We start from the raw sequence: 12,739 nt of genomic DNA on the forward strand, positions 1-12,739 counted from the left end.
TCGGAGCAAAGGGTAAAAGGAAAAGCCTCTCTCTCCGGGGTTCCCCTCTCCCTATCCACTTCAGTGTTCGTCATATTCCTTCCACAAAGCTTGCACATACTTCACTTGTGTCCTCAGACACCATCAGGGGAGGAAGAAGTATTGGTGGTCCCGAAACAGAGAGTGTTTTTCTTGTTGGAACTCTGCTCTGAAAATGCCCCAGACCTGAGACCAGGTTTGAGTCTTTCCTTTGCACTTAAAGAGAATGGGGCAGAAGTGCTTCTCCTTCCCTTTCTGTTTACTCTGCTGAGATGCCTGAATTTGTGCCAAATATTGTAGTTTAAGCAATGTGTAAGTATAACCAGGGGTCCTAAAGAGGCAAAACACTCACTACAGTAGGCTTTCTACATATGCCAAGAGTCCTTCCTTCGTCTCTGGGACTGTCTGTGTTGGATAACAGTCAATAGATGGTAATGGACACGGAGTGACACAGTAGCAATGGGGACAAGATGCCTGCCAACCCGATACAACCCCAGTTATGTACAGATATTCATGGGTTTAGGCTTTCATTACTCTAGGCCCCTTTGTAAGTTCTGAATTTATCCGCTTTGGCATTTTCCTTGAGAGAAGAGACAGATAGCAAAGACAGAGGAAAGAAAGTGGTTCTTATGAAATGTCTTTAAGGAGAGTTAATTTCTCTTGACTGATGTCTGTGGAATTTTCATATTCACTTGGAAGGAAATCATCCTCAGCAATTGTCATTACCTCCCAGAGAAGGGCTGCATCTGTTTGAAGGTATATTTGGCACATATTGTGTCAAAACTCACTGTGTCTCATACATGACATCTGAGAGCTGAAATGATTTGAGATGCTCCAGTTAAAGGAATTTGGAACCAAATTCCCAGGGGCTGTGGATAGTTTCTGTACATAAAGCTCTCTTTGAGTATATAAAGTAGATTTTTCAGATGCATTCAAAATCATTTTTACATGCTCTGAATAGAGTTAATTCTGCATTCTCTTGATCACCCAGATAATTCTTCACTGCATCTGATCCAGTTTGGCTAAAATTATCTAAGCAAATAGGGTGGGCCATGGACCACTCTCTGGTCTGGATACCCTCTGGTAGAGCTGTTCTGTGCCCTTACAGTGAAAATTGCTGGAGCTCCAGGATTGCAAGGTCCCATCCCAGAGGTCTGATGTGAACACTGCTGGGGCTAGGACAGTCTGCAGTCTCTTCCCAGGAGTTGTCTTGGGAAAGTTATCTTGGTCAAAACTCCATGCCTAGAGACTCTCTTAAGTGATATGATCATATTCTGGTGTCTGTCACTGTTTAAGAGCTGTAGTTGCAATCTTCAAGCTCCTCTGTCATGAGTGCAGATGATCAGAACTGTGCACAGTCCTTCAGACAAACAGCTGTACAATTATCATGTCAATATCTATGTCTTGTCTTATAAACTAAATTCCTCTGGGACTGTTCTGATGCAATGAGAACATTAGGCCCACAGTTGTGGCCACCCATCCATCTACCCTCCCCCAGTCTCTGAAAAAGGGGCCCACATTGAGAATGGATATGGTGAATGGTCCCCACTATGTCTTAGTCCCAACACACATCTAGGAATTATTTGAGACAGTGTCACGTTCCAAAAGAACTCCATGACTCAGGTCAGAAGTATTCCAGGGATCATTCCAGCAATTTCTCACTATGGGCAATCAAAATTGTATTGTCAAGGACTTTTCCCTGGCACTGTTTAGCTCATTAGTAATATACAAAGACAGTCCTCACCACCTCTGCTAGAGCAATCTTGCCTGATGTTTGCTAGCACTCAATTTGCTTTGCTAATAGCTGCATCAAGATTGTCTCTGGGCATCCTTTCATAGATAAAAATCTCATGTGTCTCTTCCCAAAAGGTCTCAAGTACAAGCTTTCAGGTGCTAACTGAAATTCCTCATATTTTCCTAAAGTTGAAAGCTGCTTTGTTGAAAACAACAGAGGAGATTACGTGGGTGCATGCAGCAGCCAGTCAGTGAATGCAACTTCCAGGACACAGACAGAAAGAGTATTTTCTGTAGATGCAAGGTGTTGTTGGTGCCATTGCACAGGATACCATTTAAAACTTGTGTATAATCCATGTATTAAGTGTGAAACTAATAACTGAATTAGGAATAGATAAAGAGAAGCACTACTGAAAAGAACAGGGGAATGATGAGACTGTCTTAAGGCAGGAGACAATGGGACTTCATTTATTTAGTTTAGTGAAAAGAAAGCTAAAGTTTTTGACAGCTATCCATAGACACCTCAGGGGTCTGAATATTCAGAAGGGAGGAGACTAAAAACACTTCTGGCATGAGAACATATGACTATAACCTGGTCCTGAATAAACAGACATTGGAAATTATAAAGAAGTTTCTAAACAGCAGAGGAATGAAGTTTTGAAAAAGCTTTCTGACAGCAGGAATAACAGTCAAAGAAGCAAAATTTAAGAGGGAACTGAAGAAATCCAAAGAAGGAATTATATGACCTGATGGGTCATGACAGTGGGAACTGAACTCAGTGACCAAAGAGGTGCCTTCAGGTCCTGTCTCCGATGATCTGAAAGGTATATAAGACCATGTCCCATTGAGCTGCAATGACAGAGAAGGTGGAGACTGAGTCTCAGACTCTCCAGATCTAAATGCAAGGTGATGCCCTTGAGCAACAGTCCTGCCATTCCAAATAATATCAAAAGAGCCCAGGAACAGCTTCTCTGGAGACGCTCACAGTAACTTGATTTAACATAGTTGTGAAAGAATGGACTCAAAGTGTTAGTTTTTCTAAACTGTAGTATCTTTTCTCCTGGGTATGTTAGAAGCATGAGAAATAAATTGGTGGATATCTAGATACAAATTTTAAATCTACCAGGTCTTAAATTCAAGAGCTTTTGTATCCAAATGGCTGCTTCATGCCCTAAATTCTCTGAGTTGTGCTTAATTCTCGCAGCACATAAGGCATGTAAAAACCACCCACTCACTACTTCAGAGCCATTTTTCTTCATCTAAATGAAATTTCTTTGGTTCCATTCATCTTTACAGCTCATTCAACAGGTCCCTCTGCAGCAGTGAAGGGAAGCATGTTTCAGTGTGCTAATCCAGCTCGGAGATGGATTAATTGACTCACAGCCCCCTCTGATCACTAGCCAGATGTCTCTCCCCAGCTGGCAAGCCTTACTAATTTTCTTGTTGTTGTTGTTGTTAATTCTGGGTTTCCAGCCAGCGGGGGCCCTTCTAGGCTCAATCAAGGGCAACATGCCCTCTGCCGACATTTTGTATCCTTTGGCCTGCTTTCCCTTGGGCAAAGATATTCAGCTATGAACCTCTTTTCCTGGCTCTTTGTCATCTGGCCTGTGGCCCCTGGAGAGAGCTCTCCTGGTGCAGTTACACTTGGGCGTCCAGCACGTTGGGCCAGCACAGGGCAGTGCCATGGATATTCAGGGTGGGTGATGGAAGCACATGGGCCCTGCAGGGCCAATTCCAAGAACTGATTTCAGGTCTGTGCATTTTGGGGAAAAAAAAAAAAAGAGACTCATAAGAAGAGTTAGAAATATTTCCTTCACCAGGCTGGGTGCTATGAAATGTCAATGAGAGAGAACTCTCAAGAATGCTTAGAAGGACTGCACGTGACTAAACTGGTTAGGTCACTAAATTGGGAAGCAATGTAGCATCAGGGGTGGTTTGAAGATGGGATATATGTGTGCCTCAGGCTCCACTTATGATTCTGTCATTGCCCTGATGTCGTGAGCAAGACTTTTCACTTCTCTTCTACTTCCTCATGCCCACATAAGTTCAATGATAACCTTTTTTATTTTTTTTTTAAGATACTTGCAAATGAGCAAGACACTGTATAAATTAAGTAGCATTTGCATGACTGAATATACAGGCATGTATTTCTTCTACAGTGAACTGCAGTGATTTGGGTAAAACCATCATGTTGCCAAATGGAAAGGTGTTGATTTTGGCCAGACTGTAGAGCATTACTTCCTCTTTCCCAGTGTCTTGGGTCACCGCTGTGATTACATTGAATGGAAACTTAATGCACAGGAATTCATCTGGATGGTACAGTCTTTATTCACCTCAGCAGTGAATTCCTCAAACTCAGATTATGGGTGGTTAGTGGTCACTGAGCGACGGCAGAAGTAGGAATATTTGAAGATTTGTACTATTTAACACCAAAACTCTGAAGTTAAGCTATGCATATATACATCTGAAGCATTTTTATCCCTTCCCTTCCCTTCCCTTCCCTTCCCTTCCCTTCCCTTCCCTTCCCTTCCCTTCCCTTCCCCTTCCCTTCCCTTCCCTTCCCTTCCCTTCCCTTCCCTTCCCTTCCCTTCCCTTCCCTTCCCTTCCTTCCCTTCCTTCCTTCCCTTCCCTTCCCTTCCCTTCCCTTCCCTTCCCTTCCCTTCCCTTCCCTTCCTTCCCTTCCCTTCCCTTCCCTTCCCTTCCCTTCCCTTCCTTCCTTCCCTTCCCTTCCTTCCTTCCCTTCCCTTCCTTCCCTTCCCTTCCCTTCCCTTCCCTTCCCTTCCCTTCCCTTCCCATAATGAGCTGTCTGAAATTAGTTCACCAGAATAGAAAAGAAAAGCAAAGACTTCTCCTTAACTGCAGAGTTATTTTGGTGGTTTTTTTTCATTAGAAAAGAAGTTGCAAAATATTGTTTCATGACAAGATCAAGAAGAGTGAAGCTTGAGAAGAGAGAAGTAAGAAGTTCATGTAAGGTGTGAACATTAAGAGTTCAGCTGCATTTCTATGGAGCTAACACTTCCTACTCCAACTAAAAATGGGGAGGAGGTCACTTCTTCAGCATCAGAGCAGTTGCTTACAATTCATAGGGATGTAAATAAGAAGAAAATCTCACTCTTTTAATTTAGCATCTTTGGTCGTTTTTAGCTTAGGTACGTGCCTTGTATAAATCCCACCACAAATTTCTTCCCACATCAGGCACAGCCCCGGGGAAGTTGTTTTACAGGGAAATAAAGGCTTCGACCTTTGATCACTGTAACCTGCCTTCTCACAACCCTGAAAACAAGTGTCTAAAAAATTGAAATGTGAGCAACACACACCATCAATATCAATTACTGCGTTGTTAGGTGGTAAATTTTCCCCACAGGGGGTGAGCAATTCACTTGACATATTTGGCAAAGGGTTTGATTCTCCTCCGCACTGGCAGCACTATGATGCTGACATCTCTCTATACACTTTGGAGGGGAGCAGAGCAGAGTAAGGGAGCAGAACAACAGGAGTAAGAATCAGACCTGAAGCCTCTGCGAGTGCAGAGAGAAGTGGTGTCTGTCAAGAGAGGGTTTATGCAGTCTGAACAGCAAGCTCCAATCTTTGAAGAAAAGACTTCAAAGAGAACAGGAGAAAAGAAACAATGTCTAATCTTCATACAAATGTGCTCAGGGGTCGCTGAAATTCAGAAACTTCTGGGATTTAAGAATTAATTATCACTTGCCAGAGGGAAGCTTTATTCACAGGTAATGTTACAGCAATCCGAGTCCTTTAGGTGTAAAACTCATGGAATTATATTGAACTGATTAAAGCTCAGTAAATCACCCTATTTCCCTTTGGTGTACTTGCATGCTTTCCAAGTGTTTGATGTTATCCTTCACATTGTTTATGAGGGACACATGACAGCAGCTCCTAAAATTTCATCTTTGAAAGGAGATACACATGGAAGTATTTTGGTACAAGAGTTGTGACTTACAGGTTCACATTAAAACATGCAACAAAATGATGCAGCTCCTCAGGTCCTGTAGAGCAATGCAGCCCTGTTTGCTTCTCTTTAACACAGCAAAAGACAAGACTCTAAATCATTTGTCAGCTCCATGGCTGTATAAACAGCAAGGAGCACTGTGGGTGACTAAAAGCAAAGCCCTGCTTTTCTGACTCCTCTTAGCAGAATGGTGTGTGTAAAATGTCCCTCAGGCCAGGTATTTAGGATATCTCAACAACTCACAGGCTTTATTGTATTTTTTCTTATAATACCCTTTAGAGTAAGGACTCCTCTTACATCCATTTAACACTTGAAGTTTGAAACCTAAGGAGGTGATATGACCCGTGGTTGCTGGGCAAGTTAGTGGTGAAATCAAGAATTAAACATGTAAGTATCTGGAGGACTCAGCTACATGATGGAGTTAATTGTGCTCAAGAAAGTGAATGATTTAAGGTGGATATCTGATCAGAGACATTCTTAGGCCATGGTAGTGTGTAGTTTAAATCCTGCGTTTACTGAAGCTGAGGTTGTGAACCCAGCTGGCTGGTGTGGCTCAGCTGCTGCACAGAAACACATTAAACCACGATAACTTGATTTTGCATCCCAGCACTCTCTTCTATAAAGCACTACCTGTCTTTCATCTTTAAGACTTCAATGAAAAGAACTGCTGCAGAAGTTCAGGAGAGAGCTGCACCGCAGCAGGGAACCAGTTCCCTGACACGAGCAAGAGGGTCCTCAGACCCAGAGCAGCTACATCTGATACACAATAAAAAAACTACCTCTTCTAAAATATCAGTGAGCCAAGGCACCTGCACAGAAGGGAAAGAGAACGGAAAATAGAGACCATGTCCAATGCAGATATTTTGAAATAATGAAATTCTCTGGCAGGTTTACAATTGCTTCATTTTATGTTTATAGCCATATGGCTTTGGAGGTTAAATGGAATTTGTCTTGGTATTTGCCCACCAGCAGTCAGGAGGCATCTGTGACAGTTGTCTCCCTGTACATATGAATACTTTGTATCCCAGTAATAAGCAGACCCAACCTCTGTGCACCACTGGCATTGCCGAAGAGATGGCCAAAAACTGAGTGGATGTGGCAGTTCCTGACATGATTTAGTGGGCATGGCGGTATTGGGTAAAAGGTTGGACTTGTTGATCTTGGAGGTCTTTTCCAACTTTAATGATTCCACAATCCTATGATCTGCTACTGCTTGGGAGTGTCGCTGGTTATCACAGAAGATCCAAGTAACACAGGAACATTGTATTATCCCATGTTAGCATCCAGAAGGATTCAAAGGACAGAGTTTGACCCTGGTGTTGCTTTACAGGCAGGGCTGTGGGTGTTTGTTTTCAAAGGAAATTTTCTGCGAACATTCAGAAAGATCCCAGGCAGCCTTCTCTCTGACTGTGGCAGCTCCCAAGACAACAAAACCAAAGATATCTGGTGCTGCCTCTCTCTCCAAATGGGAAATGTTGATATTTCAAGTATTTGTTTAACTGAGGATAGTTGACACAGCTTGTGAGAAATTATTCGGGGAGGAAAGCAAACCTCCCAAACTCCTCCACTTCCTTTGTCTCTGACTCCTCTTGGCTCCCACTGGGTGATCTCAATCACCCCACCAGGAATGTCCCTGCCCCAGAGCAGGGTCCTCCACCCCTTCCTCAAGGTTAGTGTTCTCCTTCAGCCATCACTCCTTCCAGAGCTGGGGATCCGGGGGTGCACAGGGAACAGATCCTTGGCAGCCATAAAGGGGTTCAGCTCTCCTGGCATCAGTGGGGCCAAGCTGTGACACCCCAGCCCAGATGGGGTAAGTCAGGAAGACTCTACCCCTGAGAGACTTTGTACCAAAACAGGGAATCTGGTACTGAGCTATTTTTGCCCAGTGGGGGATATTTGCTGTGTTTGTTGTAAGATTTTTGGTGTCACTTATCACATGCTTGGTATAATGCATTGCCTGAGGCATAATTAAATTCAAAGGGCATGTCTGTGTTGAAAGGGAGGGTTGCAATTTGTTGCTGTTAGGATTTTTCATTAAAAACCAAGCAGTTTTTCTGACTGGCAGGAACAATGGTTGCAGAACAAAAATGCTGTTAAATAAAGAGAAGGCAAAGGCTTTTCTTTTCTTTTTATTTTGAACAACTACCTGCCTGACATTCCCACACTGACTTGGAATAAAGTACAGAATTTAAAAACAGTGGGATTGTAACAGCAAGCCAAGGCAAAGAAAAGAAGAGTCTTGACATTAAGAAAGGTCTGGCAGGTGATAGGTATATTATATATACCAGATTATATATGTATATCTATCTATGCACACAAATATCTATATCTATGTGTGTGTGTGTATGTGTTTAATCTCTGGATGAAAAATTTGCCTTTGCTGCCGAAGTTTCCCTGAAAGCTCAGTTAATTAGTTCTCATAATACCCATGGAGGCAGACATTAGTATCATCCTTATCCGCAGATGAGGAGATAGGAAAGAGCACAGAGAGAAGGATGCACAGAGAGATTAAGGGATTTCCACTACAGTGAATTCAGTGTGGAGCTTAGAATTCAGTCCAGCAGGCAAAATCCTAACCCTATTAAAAGCAATGGGAGACTAACTTACGAGAAACCTGGGTTTGGCAATTTTTTTTTGCTTTGTTGAAACGTCTCTGATCTATTCAGTTACATGTGTCCTGATGATGCTTTCAGAAGAAAATTGTATGTCTAACTGTGTACAGCTCCTGGTCAAATCACAGCTGAGTCCTTCAGTCCCAGAGCTTCAAAATAGGGTCTGAATCTTTCTTTGAGGGACTCTGTAGCATACATTTACATATATCTTAAAAATAGTCTGGAGTGATAAGTAAAGTAATTTAAGATCTTCCTAAACAGATTTCTATATTCTCTTAGGCTACCAGGGTCACAGAACTGAATTTTTACATGCCTGGTTGCTAAATTCCACAGCACAGTGCTATCAAGAAATGACTGGAGGGTTTCAGCTAAACAGATGAGCTACTTTTAAAATAGATTGGGCAAGGCAGGCTCATTAAAGAAAAAAAAAATTAATGTCCTCATTTTATAATGGCTTTGTTGCCTTCTTGCTTATATACTTGTTCCAGGGCAGTATTTTCATATTATTAGGGTGTTTTCAGCTCTTATTTTTAAGCTCACTTCATTAACGTTGGTGGAACACTTTGAAGTAGGAAATGTGAGTGCTAAGTGGTATCACTGACACACTTTCAAGGCAGCGCTTTTGCCTTCCCAGAGGTCATGTGAAGCAAATTTGTCACACCTGCAAATGTGCACAAATTGGTGCTGGCAGTAGAGGGACAAATTTCCCTCCAAACTGCTGCAGCAGCTCTATGCTGGCTGCAAGTACCCAGAAGAGGATTCCTCTGTCCAGCAGGGAGCTGGGGTCTGCCAGCCAGGGAGCGAGTCCCCATCCTTGCTGTGAGGAATCTGGCAGCGAAGCAGCTGTGGTGCAGGGCTTCAATATCTGATATTTATGTGCTGGATAAAAATCCCCTAAACTCATCTGAAAGTCCCCCAATGACTCCTCCAGTGTTGGGCACCAAATCTCCAAAGTTTCTTGTTTCTCAGCAAGACAGTAATGGACTGAGGAGTGTTGGGAGGAGCACAGTGTGCACTGGGTTTTGTGGGAGAGGAAAGGCTGCTGGGGTGGGCAGCAGATGCACTTGCTGTAGCATCTTTGAATATGGGGAGAGTTTCACAGAATTGTGGAAAGACTTGGGTTGAAAGGGGCCTTAAAAATCATCCAGTTCCACTCCCCTGCCATGGGCAGGAACACCTTCCACTGGGCCAGGTTGTTCAAAGCTCTATCCAACCTTGCCTTGAACACTTCCAGGGTGGGGGTGTCTATAGCTTCTCTGGGGAAGCTGTTCCAGTGCCTCACCACCCTTATCTAACATCTGTGTCTTTGGGCTTGTCCGCTGAACAGGGGTTTAACAGCGGCACAGGGCTGTTGAACACCAGGCTTTACTGCTCACTTGCCTCCAGCCTGGAATATCCCAGGGCAGAAGCAGGTTTCTAACACTTCAGACAAGGGCCACGGATAGTTGTGAAGAGTGATCTCTATGGAGTCCTATGGCTAGTTTGTGAAATCTGTGGCATCAGCTTTAGTTTTGAAAATCTGTTACTGAAACCATGGCCTGGCTACCTGTGTCTGTTCTCAATCACCCTCTGGGGTGTGGGATCACAGGAAGGATCCTGTCTATTGATCTCTGGGTCCAGTTTGGACATGCACTCTCTGCTGCTTGCAGAGAGAAGAATGAGAAGCTTCTGTATGGCAGCCTTTGTGCTAAACTGCAATAGCACAGCTCCCTGCTCACCCATGGCTCTGATTTATTACCTTGTCATATTTCAAAAGCTAAAGCAGGTTGAACTTGGTTGATGCTTAGATGGAAATCTCTCCAAGGAAAACACAAGAACTAGAGGAAATGTTCCCTGAGTCAGAGTCAGGGCAATAATCCAGTGTGGTGTTAGGGATGTTGCTTTTGGTCTGATTGCAAAATCAATGTATTGGCCACTGGTGGTCTGTGGGGAGGGACTGTAATACCTACCACGACTGGGCAATAGCTACCAGGTAGTTCTTTTCCTACAAGGGTCAGCTCTACAACAGGTGTGAATTGGATGAAATGAAGATGATGAATCTGGCCAATTGCTTTCCCTGTTGTATCCTGATATATGGATTTGGAGGTTTGGTTGTTTTACTTTGTCATCTTTCTTTGTATGTTGCATAGTTCCTTAATTGGCAATGAAGTACACAAAATACAGGAAAATCCATAACTTAAGGGTCCCTTTAAAGTTTTTTTCTGCTAAACTATTGTTACATGGTTTCTAATTTTCCTTCATCATTCCCACAGAATTATCTGAAAGCTCAGGATGCTCACCACTGTCTGCAGAGTTGGATCCATCCAGTTTCTTATAATGAGCATCATCTCTGTGCCTGACCCTTGAATTCAATTGGCTACATCTCTTCCTGTTAGCTCTTTAGATGTGATTCAGGTATTGGATTCTCTCTGCTGGTATCTTGGACAGTGCATTTTTCCACAATGAAATGTAAGTCCTGATTATTCATCATATAGTTTTTTTGAGATTGTGCCAGTCAAGGAACATTGACATTTCTTTTCTTTGAAGCAAGCTGCATGCACATAATAAAAGTCACAACCTCTTTTGTATTTGTAAAAAGTGTATTAAAAGAACACTGATCTGAAGTTAAGGAGATAATGAAAATGAACAGTTTCATCCATGCACCAGTCTGGCCTCTCTGGTTTCTAAACAAATAACTGTTCTTCATTTATCCTCCATTTGTATCACAAAAAGAAACATTTTTCACTGGGATGATGGAATCCAAATTCAAAAGCTATATTTTCATGCCCTGATTCTTTGTTTCTAGTTTAACAAACTGCAAATTTGAAGTAGGAAAGGTGCTAAATGATCCCATACTGAAATCAGCAAAGCAATGGGAGCGTCTCTACCCACTCTGTTACTTTAGGTGGTCATTTCAAGAATGAACCAACCAGGCAGCTTTGAGGATGGCAAGGTGTTTAAGAACTACTGCTGCAAACACTCTGTGACTGTAGTAATTAACTATGGCTCTCCACTGGGAAAGCAAAGCCTTGATAAGCACGTTACAAAACCACTGTCAGGAGTACAAATGCTTTGAAGAGAGCACTGAAAGGAATTTTGCTTCAGAGTATAAGAAAGTATGTAATGTGAGTTCTCTCAAAGGAGAGGAATATGCTTTATTTGGGCTTTTCTATACAGATTGAGAAGCAGAATGTGAGAATACTTCACGACTTATTTAGGAACACAGATATTTGCAGGCTGGATTGCACCCAAGCCTAATCTAGCCCAGCGTTTTATGTCAGAAAGGGGCCAGCACCAAATGATGCAGAAGAAGGTACAAGAGAATCTGTAGAGGTTATGTTTTCACAGGTGGGGAAACTATCTTCCTAATTTCCAGTTATTGTTGTTGCTGCTGTTATGTGTAGATTTAATTTCTTTTTAAAGGACAAAAATTAAGCAGAGGTGTCTATTTCAGGCTTTAGATATCATTGCCCAAAGCATTAAATGTTTCCTCCCAGTTATACACTGAATGACAAAACTCTCACTTCTTTCCATGCACCCAGTACCTCCAGTGCATATTTCCAGTATATATAGCCATAATATGCTTCAGCGTGGAAATATCCACTTTCCTTTGGCCACACAGCAATCAAGGAAAATAGGAATCTACCCTGTGGTTTTGAACAAGGTGAAGGACTTTTCCTGACTGTCACATCAGCAGATCAACACTAACATCCCCAAGCCCTCACAGAGGGGACACAGAGGAGACCTGGCCCAGGCTGGGACCCTGTTGATGGGGTCCTTACTGGTACTGACTGCCTTACAGATATTGTACTTATTGATACTGGGCAAGTTTTTTCTTATCTCTGTGTAGCCTCTACAGAGTAGAGATACTGACACTTGCCTTCTCTGCAAAGCAATGTGATTGACAGCTGTGGCTAAAAAATAACTGTAGAACATAACAGGAGAGTTGTACTTTTTTTTTTTTTAGGATTATCAACCCCACCACTGAAACTGTTTAAAACCACCCACAAACCTCTACTGCAGACAGAGAATAACACATTCACCTCCATGCAAATTTTCTCCTTCTGTTCCTCCTGCAGAATTAAGCTGAGCCTTTGACTTTTAATTCTGGGCATTGGCTTTTTTGTTATTATTATTTTTAAAAACAGACAATGTAAACTTAACTGTGGTCAGATCCCTCACCGAGCTGTGGTGGAGGAACGGCATTTGCAGTGGAAATTAATATGGCTGGCATGTCTGCACTGGTTTTGAGAATAGTGTTTTCATGTTCTTTTCCTTTCTTCCTCAGCTTTCTTCTCTTTTGTGTCTGCCTGCCTCTTTCCCGTTTCTTTCACAGTCGCTATTTTTGCTGCAAGCAAAGAACTCAGTCATGCTCTCCCCCTCTCATGGGTTCTCTGTACGCTTGAGGTCAGGCAAGCAAACCTTA

General features: G+C 42.6%; 1 protein-coding gene across 2 annotated transcripts in view; it reads right to left on the bottom strand.

Moving 5' to 3' along the window:
• GRM3 (glutamate metabotropic receptor 3) overlaps nt 1-12,739 on the bottom strand; it is a 104,131-nt gene that overhangs the window by 66,329 nt on the left and 25,063 nt on the right. The gene's annotated exons all lie outside the window — the stretch shown is intronic.

Source organism: Myiozetetes cayanensis, unplaced genomic scaffold (assembly GCF_022539395.1).
Source record: "Myiozetetes cayanensis isolate MyiCay16 unplaced genomic scaffold, myiCay2020 scf3, whole genome shotgun sequence".
Lineage (NCBI taxonomy): Eukaryota > Metazoa > Chordata > Aves > Passeriformes > Tyrannidae > Myiozetetes > Myiozetetes cayanensis.